Raw genomic sequence first — 26,214 nt, 5'->3', positions numbered from 1 at the left:
TTGAGTTCCAAAATTTCTCCCCATCTCTCCCCTCCATGCCACCCCAAAATGATAAGCATTCTGATTACCCCTTCTCCCTGTCTGCCCTTGCTTTTATATCCTCCCCCACTTATTCCCTTCCCTTTTATTTTCTTTTAGCGCTAGAGAGATTTCTATACCCCTTTACCTGTATATCTTCTTTCTCAATTGAATGTAAAACAGTATTTTACTTTTACTTTTAAAACTTTAAGTTCCATATTCTATCTCTTCTTCCCTCCCCACTTATCCTCATGGGGAAGGCAAGCAATTCAATAACAGGTTATACATGCGTAGTTATGCAAAACACTTCTGTAATAGTCATGTTGTGAAAGACTAACCATATTTCCTTCCATCCTATCCTGACCCCACTTATTCTACTGTGTCCTTTGACATTGTGCCTTTTCAAAAAAAAATAATTTGCTTCTGACTAACCACTCCCCCAATCTGCCCTTGCTTCTATCAATCCCTGCCCTAATCTTCTTCCCTCCTTATTTTCCTGTAGGATTAGGTACCCAACTGAGTGTGTATGTTATTCCCTCCTTAAAACAAATCTGATGAAAGTAAAGTTCACTCATTCCCTCTCACCTCCCCCCACTTTCCCTCCATTGGGAAAGTTTTTTCTTGCCTCTTTTATGTAGGATAATTTACCCCATTCTATCTCCCCCTTTCTCCTCCCAATATATTCCTCTCTCACTTCTTAATTTCATTTTTCAGATATCATTCCTTCATATTTAATTTATCCTCTGCCATCTCTCTCTCTCTCTCTCTCTCTCTCTCTCTCTCTCTCTCTCTCTCTCTCTCTCTCTCTCTCTCTCTCTCTCTCTCTCTGTGTGTGTGTCTATCTGTCTGTCTGTCTGTCTACCTATCTATTTCCTCCAACTACCTTAATACTGAAAAAGAATTCATGAGTTACAAATATCATCTTTCCACATAGGACACATAGGAATGTAAACAGTTCAACTTTAATAAGTCTCTTATGATTTCTCTTTCCTGTTTACCTTTTCATGCTTTACTTGAGTTTTGTATTTGCAAGTCAAATCTTCTGTTCAGCTTTCATCTTTTCATCAAGAATGCTTGAAAGTCCTGTATTTCATTGAATATCCATATTTTCCCCTTAAGTAGGATACTCACTTTTACTGGGTAGGTGATTCATGGTTTTAATCCTAGCTCCTCTGACCTCTGGAGTATCAAATTCCAAGACCTTCAGTCCTTTGATGTAGAAGCTGTTAGGTCTAGTGTAATCCTGATTGTATTTCCACAATACTCAAATTATTTCTTTCTGGCTGCTTACAATATTTCCTCCTTGAACTGGTAACTCAGGAATTTAGCTATAATATTCCTAGGAGTTTTTCTTTTGGGATCTCTTTCAAGAAGCGATCAGTGTTAGGAGCAGCCAGGTGGCTCAGCAAGTGAGAGCACTGGCTCCAGTGTCGAGATGACCTGGGGATCAAATCCGGGCTCCGATACTTAGCACCACACCCAGAAATAACTGGCCGTGTAACCTTGAGCAAGTTACTTAACCCCAATTGCTTAAAAAAAAAAAAAGAAGAAGCAATCAGTGGATTCTTTCAAATTCTATTTTACCCTCTGGTTCTATAATATCATGGCAGTTTTCCTTGATAATCTTATTTATTTTTTATTTTAGTTGTTGTTTAATTTGTTTATTTTTAGTTTTCAACATTCATTTCCACAAGATTTTTGAGTTGCAAATTTTCTCCCTGCCTTTCCCCTAACCCCCACCCCAAAATAGCTATCCTACTAAATACCCCCTCTCCCAATTTGATCTCTTTTTTACCCTCTGACATACTCCCTCTTACTTTCTAGTAGGGCAAGATGGATTTTTATACCCCAGTGACTTATTATTATTAAGTACGATTCTATAGTCTGAGGTATTTTTTTATGCTGTTTGCCAATCTTCCCTGCCAAATACTTGACTTTCTAACTTTTTGTCAAGGTAGGACTCTGCTTCTGGGGATGGTGAGGGTGGGTGTATTGTCCTAGGCTTCAGGTATTTTGTCTCAGCTTCTGATCCCCCACCATCTGTGGTAGCAGCCATTGATTCTGCTGCTACTATAAATACCACCACCTCTACCACCCTAGGGCTGGGGCTGGACCACATTCCTCATTCATTGAGGTCCCACAGAGTTTTCTCACTGGCCTTCTATGCTTTCTTTGGCATTTGTGGGTTGAGAAGTCTGGAGACCACCACAGCTACCCGTGATTCAGTCCCCTGAGGTCTTTTCCAGTCTTGTCTGTGCTGGTGTGTTTCATGCCAAACTGTGCTCCACTCCCAGCATGGTGTGATATATCTTTCCTTGAATCTTTCAAGGTTATCTTGGGCTGGAGATGAGTTTCACTCTGTCATTTTGTGGGTTCTGTAGCTTTAGAATTTGTTTAGAATCATTTTTGTAGGTATTTGGGTTTGGGGTGCAAGAATCTATCATCTTGGCTCCACCCTCTCATTTCCACAAGAATCTTTTAATATAATATTAATTTTTATGAATATTTTTGTCTTTATAACACTTTCATTTGTGAATATATCCTTACCTTGATACTGTGAAACAATCCATACAGATATATAAAAAAGAGGGAAATATAATTCTACAAAAAATCTATCTTGTCCAATAGTATATATAATATCACACTGACATATTTTGGGATCAAAAATGCCCACTTGTGCTACTTGATCTGAGAAGTGATTCTACTTCAATGAAACATTTTAAAAGCACTCACTGGGGACAAGGTTAGAGGTATTATGAACTGAGCTGACTATTCAGAAAAGTATCAGGTATGTATGGGGGGTGTTGGAAAATATATGGCTTTTGATGTGTATGTGTGTGTGTGTGTGTGTGTGTTTGAGGGAGATCTGGAGATTAGGGCATGGATAACAGCAGGATCATACTAAAATTAGAATCCTAGTTGAGTGGGATTTGATTCAATATAACTTAACTGTTTCCAGTTCAACTGAATGCTTACTTTTCAAATATCTCACATTCTAACACTGATTTATGCCACAGGCTGATTTTTTTCACCACACTAAGTTTTGCATTGTGGCAAATACTTTTTCAAGAATATTCCATGTCTTAGATAGCAAATGAATTCCTGCTGCAGAAATGGCTTCTTTAAAAAAATTCCTTTAAAAAGCACAGTAGAGATCTATGAAAGGTAAATAATTCATGATTCTTTTAATATGAAATACCCCTCACAGGTGATAGAATCAAAGGTATGCCCATTTTCATTCCAGTTACCCAATTAAGAATCTAGTCATATGTTTGGTTCCACATGCTGAAAGTGTCTAAGTGTGACTGAATTCATACTGAAGTCCATTTTGAATGTAATACCAAAGTATCTACCAGTAAAGTGGAACTGCACCTGAAATATCTCTAGATTATGCAATATTCCATGTAGGATCAATGAACACAGTGGACCTCTATCATAATGCTATCACATGTGCCACTGTTTATATAGACTTTGACACTTGGGACACTAATTTTGTCAGTAGTACCACTGAGATATAAGTAGTCCAAATCAGTATCTGAGCTGCCTTCCATAAGCCTATTTGTTTTTCACTGTATCAAGAACCTAGTGAAGAAAGATAGTATCTTAAATGTCCATCAGATGGTAGTTTCCCTTAGTTATCAGGCCAGGAATCACTTAAAATACTTCTCTAGAACATGAATTGAAAATCTTCTCCAAACAGCACTAACCCATTTGACTTCATGTGGTGATGTTGTCTAGTTTGGGAATTTAACTTAGATATGATAGAAAATATTGACTAAAAACAAACAAAAATGTGAGGGTCTTTGGTTTTAAATCTCCAATATCTGTCAATGACTACACCCCCCACATTCACTGGCATGCACAAGCACCCTGATAAGACCCTGATATTTAATATGCAATGGCAATATTACTTATTAAACATAGTGAAATGTTAGGAGGAGAGGGTAAAGATTAAACATGCCTGTGTGAAACCATTATCCAACCTCCTCTCCAAAGTTCTTTTCATTTAAATTTCCATGTTTGAACTGTGAGGAGAAAACCCTAAATTCTATGAAATATATAGTGTAGCAAGCTAGGAACAGAAGGAAAAGATAGAAGTACTACATATTGATTTCTTTCCAGAGTCTTTCTCTTTCTTTGGTGATCTAAAGAGTGATTTGAATGATTCATCTTCTTTGAAACTGGGAGCTTAAAGAACCCTGGATCTTTCTTTTCTGTTATTCTTAGCAACTTAAGCCCAGCCTTCACTCAGGCATGGGGAAATGTTTAGTCAGTCTCCACTACTGAGAAGAAAGGGCTATATTAATGTTCTTTCGAGCAATGGTTTCATACATATATTTAATCCACAATATGGAAGGATCCCTTAAGTTTTAAAGAATGGAAGGGGGTAACATTATCAGCCCTGGATTTAGGAAAATTATTTTGGCAGACAAATGGAGACATCCTAAAAACTTGTTGTATAAATTATTTAATGAGTATGCTTGAAATAAAACAAAAGCTGATTTTAGTCACTATGAGTTTCCTGTAATAATAAGATACTATTGAGGCATCACCATGTGAAAATTTGAAAATATTTCTTTGAGTAATGTATCTTTAAACAAATATTTGTTTGGTGGCTACTGCTTTCCAGTCACTGCTTCTTCTTTCCTTGTACTTACAAAGTGCATTAAATATGTTGGGAATTGTTAAAACTTTAAGTGGGACTGTTTTGTCTTCTTCTCAGTATAAATGTAACTATATTAAAAGATATTTAAACCAGGGTCAATTTTAATGACCTGTATACAAGTCATTAAACTAAAGGCAGAGGGAAAGGGAAAAAAATTAAGGAGAAGATTTAAGTCACTGAGTTTTTGTAAACCAAATTTCTATTTTGTCATGCAAAATAGATAGATATAGACGTGGGTGAGTATATTACATGTACGTGATATATATGTATATATATACATATATATGTATGTGTATGTATAGAACACCTAACCAATCTGCATTGACAATATACATATGTATATGTGTATGTGTGTTTCTCTGAGATTACAGTGCATTAAAGATAGAAATAGCAAAATATTCCTGGTAAGATTACTACTGCTAAGTGAGATGATAATAAACACTAAGCTATGAACTTTAAAACCTCTTGCATAGGCCACTACTGGCATAATGGGGATTTTAGAGAAAGTCACACCTTCAGGAAGCAAGGGGACCAACTTGCTGGAAAAGGGAAAACCATTCCTTTGAAGGGGGAGTTAGTTGAAAATTATATCTCTTCAAAGGAAAAAAGGGGAATTGAGTTCCTCCTCAGAGAACTGATTGTTGAACCAGCCTTACTAATATTATTGTTGTTTGTTTTTCCGTTGTTTCAGTTGTATCCAGCTCTTCATGACCCCATTTGGGGTTTTCTTCATAAAGATACTGGAATGATTTTCCATTTCCTTCTCAAGATGATTTTAAAGATGAGGAAACTGAGGCATATAGGATTAAGTGACTTGCCCAGCTAGTAAGTGTTTGAGGATAGATTTGAACTCAGGAAAACCAGTCTTCCTAACTCCAAACCCAGCACTCTTATCCACTGTGCCACCTAACTGCCATAATAAGCATTAACTACTGCATATAACAGGATTTAGATTTGGACTGGACTTTATAGGTCATCTAGTCTAATTCTCTCGAATTACAGAATGGGAAATGGAGGCACAAAGAGGTTAAAAACAAATTATCTAAAGGTACACAGGTAACAAGTGTCAGGGCAGAGAATCTCAATATATCCTTTTGACTTCAAATTTAGTTTTCTATCCATTGTACCATCTTGCATATAAAGGGAAGAAACAGTAAATGTTAATAGGTTAGAAGGTTAGAAGATGTTATAATCATTAAAAAATTGCATGTGTATACATACACAAACATATTATCATTTGAGCCTCATAATAACAACTAGATTTATTAAATACCTCCTATGTAGCTGGCACTTTGATAGGCACTGGAGTTTCAACAAGTAATAAATATTTTTGCTCGCAAAAAGTTTACCTTCTATTTTGGATAACAACATTTACATGAATAAAATACAAAATATATTAAATTAAATACAAATAATTAGAATTGGGGGAAAGATTAAGAACTCGGGGAATCATAGGATCATAAATTTAGAACCAGAAGGGATCTGAGAGGTCATCAAGTTCAGCTTGTTCATTTAAAATTAGGAAATTGTAGCATGAAGAGGATGAGTGACTTGGCCACAGTCACTCAGGCAACAAACACGCACCAATCCAATGATTCCCCCGCTGAAATATGTGGGCAACAACAAGCAATGGCAGCTAGGTGGTACAGTGGATAGAGCTCTGGGCCTGGAGTCAGGAAGACCTGAGTTCAAATCTAACCTCGGACATTTATGAGCTGTGTGACTTGAACAAGTCACTTACCCTTGTTTGCTTCTGTTTCCTCTTCTCTAAAATGAGCTGGAGAAGGAAATGGCAAGTTACTCCAGGATCTTTCCCAAGAAAATCCTGAATGGAGTCATGAAGAGTAGCCATAACTGAACCAACTGAACAACAAAACACTAGACCTGATTGTCTAGAGGAGAAAGTGATTTGCAATGGTGGAGTTAAAATATATAATCAGCCTGGAAAGATAGGTTGAAGTCAGTTTATGACAAATTTTAAAATGTCAAAAAGAAGAGTTTACTTCTTATACACAAGGCAATAGGGAGACCCTTAGCAGAGTAGAGGCAACCCCCCTTAAATGAAATGAAAATATCCCCATTTTATAGATGAGTAAATTGAGTTTCAGAGAAGTTAACTGAGTTGCTCACATCATCTCAGTTAATAAGAGATTTTTAACCTGGGTCTTTCTCAATTCTAGATATGGACTGAGGTTTTTTCTTTCTGACTTCAGGTATCGCACTCTTTTGACTATGGAATGCTGACTCTTTAAATTGTCTATACTATAGTTAAGTAATAAGACAATAATGCCCAAAGCAAGGTGGTGGAAGGGAGTTGAATAGATGTGAGATTGTGGAGATAGAATCTGTGATTCCAGTGACCTATTAGATTTGGAAGGTATGGCAAGGTATGTGGAAGGTATTTAATAATAGGTGACTGTGAAAATCATCTTACCATTAACAGAATGCAAAATTCAGAAGGAATTAATTTGGGAAGCAAGATAGAAAGACAATGAATTCAGTTTTAGATATATTGGATTTGAGGTGCTAATAGAGATGTTCAACAGACAGACAAAAACATGTGTCTGAAGCTCCTCATTAGAAAAGGAAGATAGATGTGGATGGACCAAGAAAAGAACCTTTATGCAATACTTACACTTAGGGTTAGGAAAAATAAAAGGAGACAGAAGAGGAGAAACTGATGAAGTAAAAGAACAACAACAAAGAGAAATTTCATGGGAAGTCAAAATAAGAAAGCTTTAAGGAAGAGAGTATACTCAATATTGTTAAATGCTTCAAAATAACTAAGGCACATAAAGAATGTAAAAAAAATTATTCGTAAAAAAAATTATTTGTCTTGGTGATCAGGAGGCCATTGGTGATTTTTAAGAGACTAGTTTTAGTTAAATGGAGAATGTATTAAAACTTAGAAAAATGTAAAATTTTATGAGTGACAGCCATAGTAACCAAGAGATCAATATAGCCATGTACATCAGCAAAACAAAGTGGATGAAAAATATTGTTCAGACTATGATAAATAGGTGGATAAGTGTCTCCACATTTATCTTGGATAAGCTCCTCACTTGATATTAAGATAGGGCCAGAAGAGAGTAGCAGAAAGATGCTGATCTGGATTACATTTGGGAAAAGTCCCACACCTTAAACTGCTTACCACTAAGAAAGTCAATTTAATTAATATCAAAAAGCTTTCTGTTGATGTTTTATAATTGAGAATCATGGAACTTCTTTCTCTAAGATGTAAAATAAGCCCAAGGGAAATGAAATACTTGTGGTGAACATAAGTAAACTACAGCTTCTCATCAATATAAGGGAAATGGCATTAAAATGTGTAAGTGTCATCAAATATTTATGTGACTGGAAACAAGATCAGCCAATTATGTAATAAGAATGAGGGATAAAAGATGAATAGGTCAAATGGCATATAAGGCTCTTGACATATTTATAAATCAATAAGAAGGACCTCATTTTTTGGAACTATCTAGATTGCCTGTTTATAAGAAAACGCAGACAGGAATTGCAAGTGGTGAGAAGATTCAGGGGGGATTATGGGCTGCATCAATATAGAGTACCCACAATAATAATAAAATAATAATAAATAAATAACAAATAAATAAATAATAAAATCACAAATTCACCAAAGACAATTTTTTTTTTTCTGCTTAACAGAAGTCTTAGAAAAAACAATACTTTTACATTTTTGAGGTTTCTTTCTGGGGGCTCAAAGGTATTGGTTGATATAGTTTAAATATTTTTCCTGCTGTGGGATGTATGTTTTTGTGTATGTAAACATAATGTTTATTATATTTATATGCATATAGCTATATGCATATGTATATATTATATATAATGCAGGCAGCTATGTGGCACAGTGGACAAAGCTGTCAAAACAAGATCAGCCAATTATGTAATAAGAATGAGGGATAAAAGATGAATAGGTCAAATTGACTGGGAATCATGAAGATTCATCTTCATGAGTTCAAATTAAATCGCAGAAACTTGCTTGGCAAGTTTTCTCTGTTTTCCTCTGTTTCCTCAACTGTAAAATGAGCTGGAGAAGGAAATGGTAAACAACTCCTGTATCTTTGCCAGACAACCCCAAATATACATAATATTTACTATCTACGTGTGTGTGTGTGTGTGTGTGTGTGTGTGTGTGTGTGTAATCTGGCTAACAGAAATTTCCATTTAGTAAAGTACAACTAGAGCAGGCTTTATTACAACAAAGCTTCCTCCCCCGACCATTCTTTTACTTTGCCAGTGTATAGATCATTGTTTTGATTTGAATAATTACATTTTTAATGTTTCTATCCTTGAGAACAACCTTTAAAGACTGTGTAATTTTAAATGTGTCCTATTCATTATTTTTCCTTTCGTGATATGATAAAATGTAAAAAAATCAAAAGATATAAAATTATTTCATTCTCTCTTACTAACAATGGGAAGGGGTAAAAACATGTTCTTGTAACAGATATGTAACAATATAACCTCAAGACTACAATGCTTCGTTAACATGAGACAATATATTTCTTTGACTGAAAGAGATGGCATTGACCTTAAATGTTATATTAATAGAAATCTATAAATAAACCACCTCTCAATTATTTTGCCAAGCAAATTTCATTAGACATCATGAAATATTTTACTGAACATATCAACTATCTTGTCATATAATGTATCAACATAACCACCTTTTAGTTTTCTAATTTTGTGCTTACGTTTTAGAATTTTCATTTTCCCTGATTATCAATTTTCATGTATATGAAATTTAAAGTTATTTCTCAGTGGTATATGTTTTTTTGTTTGGGAAAATGTTTTATGAACCCTTTTTTTTAGGAAGACTAATATATATGTTTAGAGACTTGCACATAGAAGACATTTTTAAGACAAATGGATCCCAAATGAAAATAATTTTATAAAGTAGTTCATGATTTATAACAAGATTGATTAATTTGCTTACAGGAAAGAGTTCTATAAATTTGTCATTGTCCTTTATACATATACTTTTTTCCAATAAAAAATGCTTATTTTTGTTGTTCTTAGGCTGAAAATGTGAGCTAAATAAATCATATGAGCAATAAATTTGTGGTTTTCAGCTTATAACTCTTTTCCCAATTTTAAATAAACAGAAATTTGTCAGTTCTGGAATGTGTATTTTCCATTAGTATTTAGAGCATAAAAATATCATAATAAAGATGATAAAAATAATTTTGAAAGAATATATAATTTAAAACTTCTGCATTTCTATATTGCTGCGTATCATATAACCAGTGACATGCTGGTAAATGTTTAATAACAAGCTTTCATATATATATATATGTAACCAATTTTTAATTTTAATCTACATTATTAGTATTTTCTTCATCAAATCTATACAGTCATCAAAATATTAAATCAATTCCTGATTTGTAGGTCTTATTGATATCTTAGGGATAAATGCTCAGCATGAAACATAAAGGTCAGCTCTCCTGCATCCATTAGGGCTGGTCCCAGCATACTTTGCATATAATCCAAAGAACCTCACATTCACTGTGGTGGTTTGATACTTTCTAATTCATTTTACCTCTGGTCATAATAATGAAACTATATGTTGATTTTCATTTTTTTTCTCTATATTTTCTTTTTTTCATTTTACTTAGTCAACAAAAACCTTTATTTTTGCTTTCAGTTAAATTGTTGAAATTTGATAAATCAAAAAGCCTTTATTAAGTTTTGGCTATGGGACAGGCACTGTACTAAACATTGGATATACAAAAATAAAGCAAAAGTGGTCCTCACCTTCAGGGTGCTTACATTTGGATGTGTGTGTGGTGGGGGGGTGGGGAACAACATGTTCATATAAGGTAATCTCTGAGGGGAAAGACAGCAGCTAAGGGAATCAGAAAAGAGAAAATTTGCAGAAAATTATAATAGATTTATATAATGTAGAGCAAGGAAACTTAAACTCTGTCTGATGTATTTTTAAAACATGTATGTAATTTATTTCATTCCCAACTGAACCTATGAATATTATTTAGTACATTTAAAAACTTCATTATTATTAGAAGAGGTCGACAGTCTTCAATATATTTCCAAAGAGGTCAGTCAGTATTAGGATAGTTGAAGGGAATATATGTGAGTGTGTATGTGTGTATAGATATGTATGCACATACACATATATACATAGATATGTATGTACATACATATCTATACATAGATATGTATGTGTGTGTTGTATGTATGTATAAATGTGTATATGTGTATATACATATAGAGAGACAGAGGGCACAGAGTGAGTTGAATATGAAGACATGATATTGAAAAAATAAAGTTAAGAAATGAGAGAGAAATATATTGGGAGGAGGAGAAAGGCATTGATTTAAGGCTTAAGTGTGTCGTATCCTGGCTGTGTCACCTTTTATGATTTATTTAACTTTCCAGTGCTTCTAGGGAATTTTCTGGTATTATACAGTGCAGAATAGTTGTTAAAGGGCATTGTCAAAAGGAGTTTTGTTCCCAGAAGTTCCCTATAGAAATAGATTGCTGTGAACAGTACAACAAAAGCAAGCACAGAGGCACACAATGTTTGCTAATGCTTTGATATTTCAAAGAATCTCATAATTGTAGAGTGCATCACATATCACTTAGTCCAACCCATACATCAAAATTCTTGCCCAGTCTAAACCTTCCCTCTCAAGTGACAATCCAACCTCTTGTTGAAGATTTTAAACAAATGAAGAATTCCCAAACTCTCCAAACAGTTCTTTTTGACTACCCAAATTTTTTTCCCAGAATTTGTTTCTTTTTAGTTTTCAAGACTCATTTCCACAAAATTATGTTACAAATTATCTCCCCATCTCTCCCCCCTACCTCCTACCTCAAGATGGCAAACATACTGAATACCCCTTCCCCCAGTCTGCCCTCTCTCATATGCCCTTTATTCCCCCTTTACCCCCTTACCCCTTATTTTCTTGTAGGGCAAGATGCATTTCTATACTCCGTTGCCTGTATGTCTTATTTCCAGACTGCAAGTAAAAACAATTATTTTAACATTTGCTTTAAAAGCTTTGAGTTCTAGATTTTCCCCTTCTTCCCTTCTCACCCACCCCCACTGGGAAGACAAGCAATTCTCAATATAGGTTATTCATGTGTAGTTATGCAAAACATTTCCATAGTAGTCATATTGTAAAAGACTAACTATATTTCCCTACATACTCTCCTGCCCTCCATTTATTCTATTATATCCTTTGACCCTGTCCTTTTTCAAAAGTGTTTGTTTCTGACTCCCCCAATTTGCCCTCCCTTTTATCATTCCCCAGTCTTATCCCCTCCCCCCCACTTTTCTGTATGGTAAGATAGCCAATTGAGTGTGTATGTTAATCCCTTTTTAAGCGAAGTCCAATGAGAGTAAGGTTGACTCATTCCCATTCACCTCCCTGCTCTTCCCCTCCATTGTAAGAGCTTTGCCTTGCCTCTTTTATGCAAGATAATTTACCCCATCCTATCTCTCCCTTTTTCCTCTTCCCAATATATTTCTCTCTCATTTCTTATATTTATTTTTTCAATATCATCTCTTCATATTCAACTCACTCTGTGCCCTCTGTCTTTCTATATGTATATACACATACACACATGTTTACACACATATATGCATACAAACACAGACCTACATGCATATATATGTTTAGATATGTATACACATACATATCTATACACACATACACACACATATATTCCCTTCAACTATCCTAATACTGAAAAAAGTTTCATGATTTACAAATATTATCTTTCCATGTAGGAATGTAAACAGTTCAACTTTAATAAGTGCCTTGAGATTTCTCTTTCCTGTTTATTTTTTCATGCTTCTCTTGAGTCTGGTATTTGAAAGTCAAATTTTCTATTCAGCTCTGGTCTTTTCAGAAAGAAGATTTGAAATCCCTCTATTTCGTTGAATATCCATATTTTATCCAGGAGTATTATACTCAATTTTGCTGGGCAGGTGATTCTTGGTTTTGATCCTAGCTCCTTTGACCCCTGGAATATCATATCCCAAGCCCTTTGATCCCTTACTATAGAAGCTGCTAGATTTTGTGTTATCCTGACTGTGTTTCAACAGTATTCAAAGTGTTTCTTCCTGACTACTTGTAATATTTTCTCTGTAACCTGGGAACTCTGGAATTTGCCTATAATATTGCTAGGAGTTTTCTTTTGGGGATATTTTTCAAGAGGTGATTTATGAATACTACCCAAAATTTTAAGAAAAATTTCCTTCTATTAAGCCAAAAATAGGGTATGGGCAACTTTCACCATTGCTCCCATTTTTGCCTTTTGAGGACAAATATGACAAATCCAAACCCTAATTTAGTATTTGCTAAGTTACTTGTACTGGAGATGGACTAAGAGGAAAGAGATTCCTCCTGATTCCTAATCTGATTGTATCATGCTGGATATTTCCAACACAATTTCATTATTTCTAACATGGCCAAGCTTGTCACTAAGGCTATACTTGCATTTTTTTCCTACTTGTTAGAAAATGATAGCCTTTTTTTACTTCTCTGACAAAGCCTTAGAGAAGTCATCATGATCTCCATTAAGAGTACAGCTTTTCTAAGGATTTTGGGGGGAGAGTTATGGGGAAGGAATCACTTTTTTAAAGTAAATTATTCTTTTTCCCCAAGTAGTATTTTCTGTTTCACTTTAAGTAAAATTTAACTGTCACTAAAGATATTCTACTCTACCTCATTCTATGTTCATTCCTTGGACTTTACATACTGCTGTAGATTTTTTTTTTGTCATACTAAATAAAGAAAATACAATTCCTTCTGGGATGAAGTTAATGGTCAGAGATTCCTTAATTTAGCTCAATAACATCAAACCTTTATTAAGTGCCCAGTGTTTTGCTTGATGCTAAGGATGCAAAAACAATTTAGTTCTCACCCTCAAGGCCTTTACGTTTTACTAAGTTCATGAAAAAAAATGATTTAAAAATCATTTTTAAAAATGTCTTTAAAAAGGTGAAGAGAGGGACAGCTTTAGCACTTCAGGAGAATGGGAAGTCAGATGATGAGGTTGGATAGGTTTCTTTAGTAGAGAGTTTTTAATTATCTAGTAATGGAGGGATAATCATTAACATTTTGTTTGGGCCGAGTAGAAAACTGTATTTCACTCTCAAATGTTAAGATATGGCATATTTAAAGGTAATGAAATTTGAAGTACTCTGAGAATACAGACAACAAATGATGAATGGCAAGTCATATCCACCCTAAAAATAATTCATTTCCAACCCACTTTTTCCACATATTGGCATAAGGCTTTATAATTATGTGAACAGATAGAGTACTAGCTGAGAAGAACTTTAGGGATAACCTCACTCAACCCTCTCCTTTTATAATTGATGAAATAGCATTAGAGCCAAAATACTGCCAAAGGTCACACAAGGCATTCATAACAGAGCCCATGGCCTCTGACACCAAACATAATGTTTATTTCAGTAGACCACACCAACTCAGATATTAGCAATATCTAGGTTTCTCTCTCTCTCTCTCTCTCTCTCTCTCTCTCTCTCCCACTGCCACTAACTAAAGTCTTGCACAATTTTAGGAAAGGTATTTATATATTCTGTGGTATATAAGTACTATATCAATAAACTCAGGATAATGCCTTATTTCCACCATGCAGGATGGTTATATTAATCCAATCAAGTGGTGTATGTAAATACTATGAAAATATGAAGCACTGTTAAATACTTAGCAACTATGTGATTTTAAGTGCAAAACAATTCTTTAAATAGTTAAATAAATATAACTTTGCACTGTTATAAGTCTTTCAGGGAAAACATGATTTCAGATTTCATGTGGTTGCATTATTTTAGCTTTGCTAAAATGGAGATTACACTGATTTATTCTGCAGATGTTTGTATCTATTTTATCCTCTTTCTTTATCATAGAACAATTTTGCATATGCCAGATGTAATTATGTTACGTGATTTTGCTTATCTATAATGAAATCTTTATAAGAATGTCTTTTCTTTTCCCTCAGGCATTGTTTACTGTTACCTTCTTGTATTGTTTTCACTTAATCTTTTGTCATTTTGAAACATAATAACAGAACATTCTATATTCTGTCTCCTCCAGAGATCAGGATGACATTTATTTCTGTTTGTATTCATATCTGATTTTTGTTTATTTTGCAGTTTAGTTTTACTATTGCTATAGTTAGCAGAATCTAAAATAAATTTTCCCTAGGTTAGAAGGTAGATCATGTTTCCTTTTTAGTCTATCTGCACTAATTTTATAGTATATTGGAGGAAGGGGCTATATTATCATAAAATGATGAAAAATCATTCACCCCTCTCTTTGATTTACAGTTACATATAAACCTTCCATAAAGCAGTCACTATTGCAGAAGAGTATAATGTGTAGCAATGGTAAAAATTAATCAATTCAATTCAACCAACCTTTTTTTTCCTTCACTTGTTTACATTTTTTATTTATATTTTTAGTTTTCAACATTCATTTCCACAAGGTTTTGAGTTTCAAATTTTTTCCCCATCTCTTCCCTACCCCCACCCCAAGATAGCAAGCATACTCAATATCTCTTCTCCCATTTTTTTCTCTCTTATATCCTCCCCTATTCCCCTTGTACTTTCATGTAGGGAAAGATGAATTTCTATGTAAAAAACAATTTTTAACATTTGGGTTTTTTTTTAGATATTTCCTTAATTTTTTAAAAATGTATTTCCAGAATCACCATCTCTATGAGATGGAATGGACCTCAAAATTTCACTAATCCAACCCACAGTCAAACAACAATTCTATAACATGCTATATTCTATAACATGCCTTCCAAGTTGTCACCCTGGCTCTGACAAAAGACCTCCGAAAAAGTGCAGCTCACTACTTTCCACAACATCACAGTTCTTTTTAGGACATCTCTAATTGTTAGGAAAAATTCCCTTGTATTTAAGTTAAATCAAACCCTGCAACTGTCACCATTTGCTCCTTATTCTGCCCTCTGGGACCAAATTGTGCATTTTCTTACAAATGACAATGCTTTATCATCTTAAAAAACAAACCAAAAACCTATCAATATTTATATTGGAAAGTCACCAGATTGTGCTTTCATTTTCTCTATGTCTGTACCTCTTTCTGTCTCTCTGTGTCTCCTTGTCTCTGACTATCTCTAGGTCTCTGTCTTCCTCTCTCTTTCTGTCTCTATCTCTCTGTTTGTTATTTTTTAATTGTTTATTTTTAATTTTCAACATTAACTTCCACAAGATTTTGAGTTACATTTTTCTCCCTGTCTTTCCCCTACCCTCACCTCCCAAAAGCAAGACTACTGTATACTCCTTCCCCAATCTATTCTCTCTTATATGCTCCCCCATCACCCCCTAAATTTCTGGTAGAGCAATATGGATTTCTATACCCTAGTGCCTGTATATATTATTTTCCAGTTGCATGTAAAAAAACATTTTTTTAATATTAGTTTTTAAAACTTTGGATTCCAGATTTTTTCCCTTCTTCTCTCCTCACCCACCCCCACTGGGAAAATAAACAATTCAATATCAGTTGTACATGTGTAGTTACCCAAATCATTTCCATAGTAGTTATATTGTGAAAGAGTAACTATATTTCCCTCCGTCCTATCCCACCCCCCATTTATTCTATTTTTTCCTTTGACCCTATCCCTTTCAAAATTGTTTGCTTCTAATTACCCTGTCCCCCAATCTACCCTCCCTTCTATCATCCCCTCCTCCTATCCCCTACCCCACTATTTTCCTGTAGGGTAAGATACCCAATTGAATGTGTATGTTATTCCCTCCTTAAGCCAAATTCAACAAGAATAAGATTGTCCCATTCCCTTTCACCTTCTTCCTCTTCTCCATTGTAACAGTTTTCTCTTGCCTCTTATATGAGATAATTTACCCTAAACTATCTCTCCCTTTCCCCCTTCTGGCAATTAATTCCTCTCATACCTCTTAATTTTATTTTTTTAGATATTATCCCTTCATATTCAACTCATCCTGTACCATCTGTCTATGTACACATGAACATACATATGCCCACACTCACATTTATATTTATATATACACTTACATTTGTATATAAATATATATACACCCTCCTATATATACATATATATGTATGTATACCAATGTATACATATTCACATCAACTATCCTCAGACTGAGAAAAATCTTATGAGTTACAATTATCATTTTTCATTTACATTAGGAATGTAAATAGGTTAATTTTAATAAGTTCCTTATGATTTTTTTTCCTGTTTACCTTCTCATGCTTCTCCTGCTTCTTGTATTTGAAAATCAGATTTTCTGTTCAGCTCAGGTTTTTTCAGCAAGAATGCTTGAAAGTCCTCTATTTCATTGAATGAACATATTTTTCCCTGTAGCATTATACTCAGTTTTACTGGATAGCTGATTCTTGCTTTTAGTCCTAGCTACTTTGACCTCTCTAATATCATATTGCAAACACTTCAGTCCCTTAATGTAGAAGCTGCTAGGTCTTGGGTTATCCTGACTGTGTTTCCACAACACTCAAATTATTTCTTCCTGACTGTTTGCAGTATTTTCTCCTTGACCTGGGAACTCTGGAATTTGGCTATAATATTCCTAAGAGTTTTATTTTGGATATCGTTTTCAAGAATAAATCAGTGAATTCTTTCAATTTCTATTTTTCCCTCTGGTTCTAGAACATCAGGGCAACTTTGCTTGATAATTTCTTGAAAGATGACATCTAGACTCTTTTTTTGATCATGGCTTTCAGGCAGACTAATAATATTTAAATTATCTCTTCCGGATCTATCTTCTAGGACAGTGGTTTTTCCAATGAGATATTTCACATTGCCTCCTCTTTTTTCATTTGTTTGGTTCTGTTTAATACAATCTTGATTTCTCATAAAGTAATTAGTTTCCATTTGCTCCAATTTAATTCTGAAGGAATTATTCTCTTCAGTGAGCTTTTGAAATTATTTTTCCATCTGGCAAATTCGTCTTTTTAAGGCATTCTTCTCTTCAATTGCTTTTTGGGACTCTTTTGCCATTTGAGTTAGTCTGTTTTTAAGGTGTTATTTTCTTCAGTCGTGTTGTTGACTCTCTTTTCATGAATTTCTTGCATCATTCTCATTTGTCTTCTCAATTTTTCATCCACTTCTCTTACTTGGTTTTCAAAATTCTTCTTGAGCTCCTCTATGGCCTGTAACTAATTCATATTTTTCTTGGAAGCTTTTGGTGCAGGAGTTCTGACTTTGTTGTCTTCCTCCTATTCCATGCTTTGATACTTTTCTTTCTCCAAAAAAAGGAATCTAAGGTTTCACTGCTGTGCTTGCTTTGCTTGCTCATGTTGCCACTCAATTACTTGACTTTTGAGCTTTTTGCCACAGTAGAACTCTGCTTCCAGAGGGAAGAGCTTTGTCTCAAATTGCTGGGGTTATTGCAGCTGCCTCAGCTATTAATTGAGTGCCCTCTCTGAAGTCTCCACAAACTCTTGCACCTGGTCACCTCTACCCCAGACAGTGATCCACATCCAAGCAGGCTAAAGCAATAGCTATTACCCCTCAGACTGCTCCCTTGGTCTCCCTACAATCTGCAGGCCAGGAGCTCTGAAGCAGCCATGCAGCAGTGACTGCAAGGCCATCAGCTCCTTCTCTCCTTCTTGCCCTTGTTTGCAGAAGCCGGACAATGCTCTTGGTCCCGCTGTTCCCACAAAGTCCACAATGATATTTTACTTTGCCTTTGGCATTTATGGGTTAATAATTATGGAAACCACCACAGCTGCTGGTGATCCACTCTCCTGAAGTCCACTCCAGCTACTACTGGTCAGGGCTGCCCTGGGGCTAAAACCTCCAGCTCACAAGGGGCTGGGCTCTGCTCTCAGCATGCTTCAATGGATCCTTCCTGCCAGCCTGTCATGCTGACTTCAGCCAGAAATTTGTTTCTCTCTGTCACTTTGTGGGTTCTGTAGTTCTAAAGTTTGTTTAGAGTCATATTCTATAAGTATTTGAGGTGGTTATAGGGGGAACTCACGGGGTTTTGCTGCTTCTATACTTCCATTTTGGATTTTCAAAATCCTTGAGCTCTTCCATGGCCTGCAACCAATTCATAGTTTTTTTTTAAAGTAGGAGTTTTCAATTTTTGTCTTCTTCTGGTTTTATATATATATATATATACACACACATATATGTGTGTGTGTGTGTGTGTGTGTTTGCTTTTGGTGGATTAATTGGAGTTAAGTGACTTGCCTAAGGTCACATAGCTAGGTGTGTGTGTGTGTGTGTGTGTGTGTGTATTGTGTCTGAGGCCAAATTTGAACTCAGGTCCTCCTGACTCCAGGGCCAGTACTCTATTCACTGTGCAACCTAGCCACCCCTGGTTCTATATTTTGTTCCTCTTAGTCGACCAAAAAGGATTCTGAAGTCTGATTTTGCTTCCTCTGTTTACTCATCTTGCCAGCCAGTTAGTTGATTTTTGAGCTCCTTGCCATGGTAGAACTCTGCTTCCGGAGTGGAGAGTGCCGTGTCCCAAATTTCTGGTGTTTGTGCAGCTGTTGTCAGAGTTTTTCCAGGCACCTGACTCAGAACTCTTAGGAGGATTTTCTCTCCACAGCCTCAACAAGATCTGCCATTCCAGCGCTCCTCCTCACCCCAGGACCCCCACACAAGACTGCGACCCAGATCCAAGCAGGGCAATGCTAGAGAATCTTTCCTCAGTGCCCACAGAGAGATTGCTGCAAATGCCTTCTGGACAGTCACTGGATCCACCTACGACCTGTAGGCCTGGAGCCAGAAGTAGCAGCAGCGGCAGCAGTTGCCGCTGCCATCACTTCCACCACCCCAGGGGCAGGGGCCTGACTGCACTCTTCTTCACCCAGGATCAACAGAGTTCCCCACTGACCTTTTACTTTCTCTTTGGTATTTATGGGTTGAGAAGTCTGGAAACTGCCACAGCTACCCCTGATTCACTCTCCTGAAGTTTGCTCTGGCCAGTTTCTGCTGTGGGTCTGGGCCACCCCAGGTCTGGGCTGGCACAGCTCACATGAGACTGCACTCAGCTACTGGCCTGGTGTGATAGACTCTTCCTCTTGGCCTCCCAGGCTGCTGTAAGCAGGAGATTTTTTTCTCTCTGTAGCTTTGTGTGTTCTAGCTCTAAAATTTTTTAGAGTCATATTTTACAGGTATTGGAGGTGGTTGGAGCAGGAGCTCAAGCAAGTTCCTGCTTTTACTCTGCCATCTTGGCTCCCTCAACCAAAATTCATGAAGTCAATAAAATCTGTATATAATTCTGGTCTTAGATACTTCCAAACTGTGTGACCCTGTGGAAGTCATTTAACCTTTGTTTTCCTCAGGAGGTTCCTCATCTGTAAAATGGAAACAGCAGCAATTGTCTTCCAGCGTTGTTGTGATTTTCAAAAGAGATATCTGAAAAGTTTTTGCATGACTTAAAGCTTTATAGAAATACTAGAAGCTCCTCCTCCTCCTGGTATTGTGAAGTAGGTACTATGTGCAAGAATACTATGTACTATGAATTTCCTTCTCTCTTCCCTTTGAAGCCTAGTCTCCAAATCTCCTCCTTTGATTCCTTGAATTATAATATCAAATAACCAGGAAGGTGTTTTTGTTTGTTTGTTTTTTAAAGCAATAGGGGTTAGGTAACTTGCTCAAGGTTACACAGCCAGGTGTTTCTGGGTGGGTGCTTAGTATCTGAGCCTGGATTTGAATGTTAGGTTATCCCAACACTGGAGCCAGTGCTCTTACTTGCTGTGCTACCTGGCCACCCCCAGGAAGGTGTTTTGAAAGAAAAATCAATTCCTTTACCCAAATCAAAACAAAAGAGAAAGATATAATGGCATGTGTCAGTTTAAAAAGAATACAACATTATAAATATCAGAGAGCAATTGCAGTAATTCTTATCATCATTTCTATATTTCTATCCTCGATGCCAAGCTTCTTGTAGAATTATAGCACAGGAAGTTCCTGGTCCATCTATATCTGAATTACCTAAATATCCCAACCCAAGGAATATCTACTTTTTTTTGTCTCTGCAGACTTAGTGCTAGGAAGTAATGCCAGGATAGGGTGTTCAGGGAGGACAAGCAGCTCTGGTGAGATGGCTTGCCAAGTGCCTTTCAGGGCTGCTTATCCACCTTTGGTGTCCACCTATCACCCAACTGTCACCCATGGCTCCAAGAAGCTGTGGAATGCATAGTGGCCATACCCCAGTAAAATGATCTTGGCAGATGAGCTAAATCAAGTTGATGGTAGCTGACAGTTGCAAATCTGTTGATAAGTTGGGGTGATGTTGAGCCCAAGCCTGTGAAGTCTTCCTCAACAGAATGGGCAGATGAGAAGAACTTGTTCCCGTGGCCATGAAGGCAGCTAAAGCAGGATCTGTGTAGCACTTAGAGCTTGGTCAGGCATTGAAGATGCCAAGGTCATCCACAGCATTCTGAGGTATCACCAATCATGCTGACTTTTTTTTTCTTGCCATTGGATTTCACTGACACTGGAGAAGAGAGTTAGGCTGATGACTTTGCGCAACTTTGCCTCCCTTGAATCCAATGTCATTGATCTTTTTGAAAATGAAGGCAGAACACCAAGAACAAGAACAATAATATTGGGGTTTGTGATAAGATCTGTGATGAAGGGCCAGGTTTTGTAGAGAGAGGAATGAAGGGAGATGCGAAATAAAAATACTTCTCATTCCCTTTCCATCTCTAAAACAGCCTATTTCTGCACTTTTATACATTCTATGACTTCGGAGTCTAAAGGAGGTAAAATATGTAAAATTCAGTGGGAAGAAAATCACCTTCACTCTCTGCTCCTCACCTCATCCCTACTCTGCTCCTTAACACCAAGTGGAAGAGAAAAAGAGGGAGGTGAAAAATAAAGACAAGGAAAACTATATCTTGCTGCTACCCCCACGATCGTCTCCAATTCCTACCCTTTTCTTCACCCCTGTGATCTCCAATCACCCTCCCTGTTCTCCTTTTTCACTGCACAACCTGCCTTTGACCAGATCTATACTCCACAGTCTTCTCTTCATTGTACTTCTTAATTCACAAGATTACCATTTTAGAGTGAGAAAGATCCTCTGAAAGTATCTCATCCAACTCCATCTTTCAGTTGAAGAAAGGGAGACCTAGAGAAAATCAATAACTTGCTCTTGGCTGCAAAGGAAATAATAGAGTTTGGACGTGAGCTCCACTACCATATCAAACCCAGTCCTCATCATTCTATCTTGCTGCGTGTAAAATATCTTTCCTGAGAATATAGAAAAAACAACCATTAACTTGAAAGGAGGGGTGGATATGTGCTTGCTGTCTAGCAGTTATGTGCTTTGGAAATGGGAGAGTTCTGTTCTTACTGCCATGACCATGATATGAGGTAGCTCTGGCCCCGGTATGCCTATGTGAAACTCGCAGTGGATTTTTCCACTAGAAATATTGCTACACTTCATATTTAGTTTTGACATAGGCTTATGCAATCTAGCTTCTTGAATTTATTCTGCAAAAACAGTGTTAATTGAAACAACTTTACAAGGGGGCATTTAATTCCATAAGGACAATGCTATATGCAGGCACCTGCCATTGCCGTGATGCCACAGTTACGAGGTTTTACTGATTTATAGTGATATTTACTTATAACATATTGAGGATATTGATTGTTATTCAGAGCAACATTACATGCATTGTCTGTACTATACTGTGAGTGAACTACCATAATGCAAGCATTGGTAGAAGGGCTTCAGGAATGAGTTATCCTGGGAACCAAGTATACCACAGTTGAGCCAGTTTGAATTTCACACAACTGAATTTCAAGTAAACTCATATTTTTAATAAATTGGAAAAGACCTGCCTTTCACTAAAACAGTGAAGGGATCCTCTTGAACAATTCTACTTGAAACTTTTTTGCTAATATAGAAGTGATGCTGGATCCTTGAAAGTTATGTCAATATAACACAAAATATCACAGGAGCTTACATTCTAATTTGGGAAGACAATACCTAAAAGGGATCTGAAAAAGGAATAATGGGAAGGTACTTATGTTCAGGTTAGTTAGATAAGTAAGGTAAGTCATATGCTGAGCTGGTCAGAAGTGAGCATCACTGGCATGGAAATTTCTTCAAATGGGGCTCCTTGAAGAAGCTTATAGGAGAAGTAGACTGCAGCAAGTGTGGTTGTATCTCCCACATAAGAAAGCTTCTAAGACCAAGTTGGCAAAGTTCAAAGAGTTAGGAACTGAGCAGGTTTAGGGAAATGTGTTTAGTTAGAATATAGAATTTTGAAAGGGACAAGTATTAAATAGAAGTGGATAGAGATTTGACTCCAAATATATACTTCTAGATCCATGGTTTAGATTCTACTGGGCTTTAAATGCCAGCTTGAGGGATGTGTACATTATTGTTGATGAAATGGAAAACCAATGAATATTTCAATCAAGAGAGTGATATGGATAAACCAATGGCTTAGAAAGATTACTTTGGCTATTGAATGGAGATTTATTTAAGTCTATATTGGATTCTTAGTATAAATAAAACTAGAAGGTAAGGAAATAATAACAAAATCAAAGAATCATAGATTATTCTCAAAGAGGAATAAAGATATTAGTACGGTGGTTTTAATCTGCACCTGAAGGTAACAAGGAACTACATTTCTTGCGAAATAGTTCTGAGTTAGAGAAAGTCTTGAAGAGGATCCAGTCCAATCCCATAATTTTATAACTATGGAAATGGGTTTCTTTTAAGTTAAGTTGCTTAACTGAGTTAACACAATTGGTAAGTCGGAGATGCAGATCTGAACCCAAGTCCTCCTGCCTCTGGATAATTTTGACCCTTCTCAGATTAGCAAATTTTCCAGAGAATTTCAAAATTTCCTCAATTCCAAGGACTTCTTTCTCTACCCCAATTTAGATCTCACCCTCTGATGAAACTTTAAATTTCCACTCTCTGGCAGCAACCTTTTACACTTCCTCCTTTTCCACTGTATTATTCTCTTTAGTTCTGTTCTTTATCTTTATTGTAGACTACAAATCCTATAATACTGTGACACTGGTGTGGTATTTCCTTCCATAAACTTCATGCTCCCGTCAAATTGGAAAACTCTGTATTCCCAGAATACACCCTGAATTCTTTCACCTCCATACTTTTGCTCAAACTTTCCCCCATATCAGGAACTCCATTCCTCTCCACTTTTATCTGTTGAAGTACCACTTCTCTTTTAAAGCTAAGTTCTTTCTCCTAATCTTTAAGGGAATCTTTCCAGATCTGCTCACCCATGCTCCAGTGCTACATGTGTCATTCATTTATTACCTTCCCCACCAGACCTCATACTACTATCTTAGACAACCTTCCATTTCATGTTCCTATATACCCTCTTTATTATACTTACCTGTATTAGTGTCTGACTGTCTGTATTAGTGTCTGATTGTGAGTGCCTTGGGAACAGGGAATACATACACACATACATTTATATATACATATTCATAGGTAATTATACATGTATGTACATATTTATATGAATGTGGGTATTAAGACAGAGAGAGAAAGAGGGATGGGGTGTGTGTGTGTGTGTGTGTGTCTGTCTGTCTGTCTGTCTTCCCTGTATATGTGTGTGTATATATATATATATATACACACACATACATATGCATGCGTTACCTAAGCTCTGCATTTCCTAGCATATTGTAATGTACTATATCATATTTTTCAGATGGTGTGAAAGAAAAACACTTTATATACTTGTACATATAATTTAAATGGCATATCATAGATCAAAATAGCATTATATCTTTGAAATGGAGTTGTAGAACTCTCACTGGATTGCTTCCTTTTCTGTTTCTATCCTTAAAATTGAGCCAGGGTCTAGGCTTTCCTTAGTATTTTTTTCTTTAAAAAATAATGAATTTTTAGGCATCAGTACGATGAAGTTCTAATAAAAATTAAATAGTGTTACATTATTCAAAACCACAAGGAGCACATAATCAGGGCTTGAGCAAATTTATATTTCCACTTAATTAACTTTTATACCAGCCTTTTAAAACCCCCTTTAGAGAAACAGACTACATATAAAAGTTGGATGTACATTTATCATACTGTGAATATTGGTCCCCTGGAACTGGGATTCCTCTGTTTATTAAAAAACCCTGCTAATAGTGGAATAGAATCTAAGTAAAGTTAAGGACTCTGATAAATGAATTTTAACCTGTTGATTCAAACAATAAAGAGAAAATAAATTTGAATTAACTCAGCTACACAGTCCCAATGTGGGCAAGGACAGAAGATAGGAAGTAAGTGAAATTAACACTGACCTGAATATCTTGGTCTTGGTCATTGCATCAGTGACTTCCAATGAAAAATGATTTGGAAGCAGTGACTTTCTTGCATGGAAAGAGTAGCACATGAACACATATAAACAGATACCTAATTACTTCATTCCTATAAGAAATGTTTATTTTTATAAGCTCAAAAAGTGACAAGTTCAGAGTGAGTCTCAAGAAAGCTCATTCATTAAAATTAAACCTCAGATCTGAAGTTAAGGCAGAGAAAGAATAGAAAGTGTTTGGGAGAAAGTATGCGTAAGTACCTCAATGTTTTGTATAGTAAGAAAAAAAAAAAGGTAATGAGATTGAAGATTTCACAATGATTGTTCCCTCAAAGTAATTTCCTTAAATTCCACTACACTTTTATATTTTTCTGCTTCTTCTTTGTCAAAGCCATTGTGTCAATGCCAATTTCAGGAGAGTATTTTTACGCTTAACAAGATGTGGTTCTTGCAGTTTAAATAATAGAAAAATCTCGATTTTGCTGCCCATACCATGCTGTGTTGCTCCTAAAATTCCATGATAATATAAAAAGAAATTCAATCTTTTTATCCCTTTGCTATTTCTTCAGCCCGTCATTTTTTTACTTTAGACCTTTCAGGAGTTTACATCAATGCTGCTGGCATGGCTATTCTTATATCTACACACCAAACCATTTTATTCTTGGCTTTAAGAGTTATTTTTATCATCTCTTTCCTGTCCATACAATGATTCTTTTTGATGTCTTCCTCCCTGTTTCATTTTTTAGACCTTAACGAGGTCTTCAGACTTTCTTTAGTTCAGCATAGATAGACCCAGATTTTCCCCACATCTCTTTTACTAGTGACATTTCTAAAGTCTACTCACTTTGAACCCTTTAAACTCATGTACTATAACAGACAGTGTTGACTATATGAAAATCTTAAGGGAATAAAACTTGTCAATGTTGCAGTTTTGGAAAACTACTGAAACTTATTCTATGAAAAATTGAACAGTCAGTTATCTGTATTTCTTTTGTTTAAATATTAAGACCCTGGCGAGTTAACTTTATTCATTAGTAATAAGATTCAGATGTAGCTTGTAAGATATGTAAAGTACCTTGCAAAGCTCTAAGTGCAATAAATGTGAGTTGTTTTTTTGTGGTTGTGGTGGTGGTAGTAGTAGCAGTAGTAGTAGCAGTAGTAGTAGTAGTAGTAATAGTAGTAGTAGTAGTAGTAGTAGTAGTAGTAGTAGTAGTAGTAGTA

General features: G+C 35.9%; 1 protein-coding gene across 1 annotated transcript in view; it reads left to right on the top strand.

Annotated features, from left to right (window-relative positions):
• MYO16 (myosin XVI) overlaps positions 1 to 26,214 on the top strand; it is an 871,975-nt gene that overhangs the window by 335,967 nt on the left and 509,794 nt on the right. The window lies entirely within an intron of this gene.

This window comes from Petaurus breviceps, unplaced genomic scaffold, assembly GCF_028583685.1.
Source record: "Petaurus breviceps papuanus isolate PSGF00001 unplaced genomic scaffold, PetGlider_PUasm1.0 214, whole genome shotgun sequence".
NCBI lineage: Eukaryota > Metazoa > Chordata > Mammalia > Diprotodontia > Petauridae > Petaurus > Petaurus breviceps.
The sequence above is the reverse complement of the archived record's forward strand: the minus strand, read 5'-3'. Positions and strand labels throughout refer to the sequence as shown.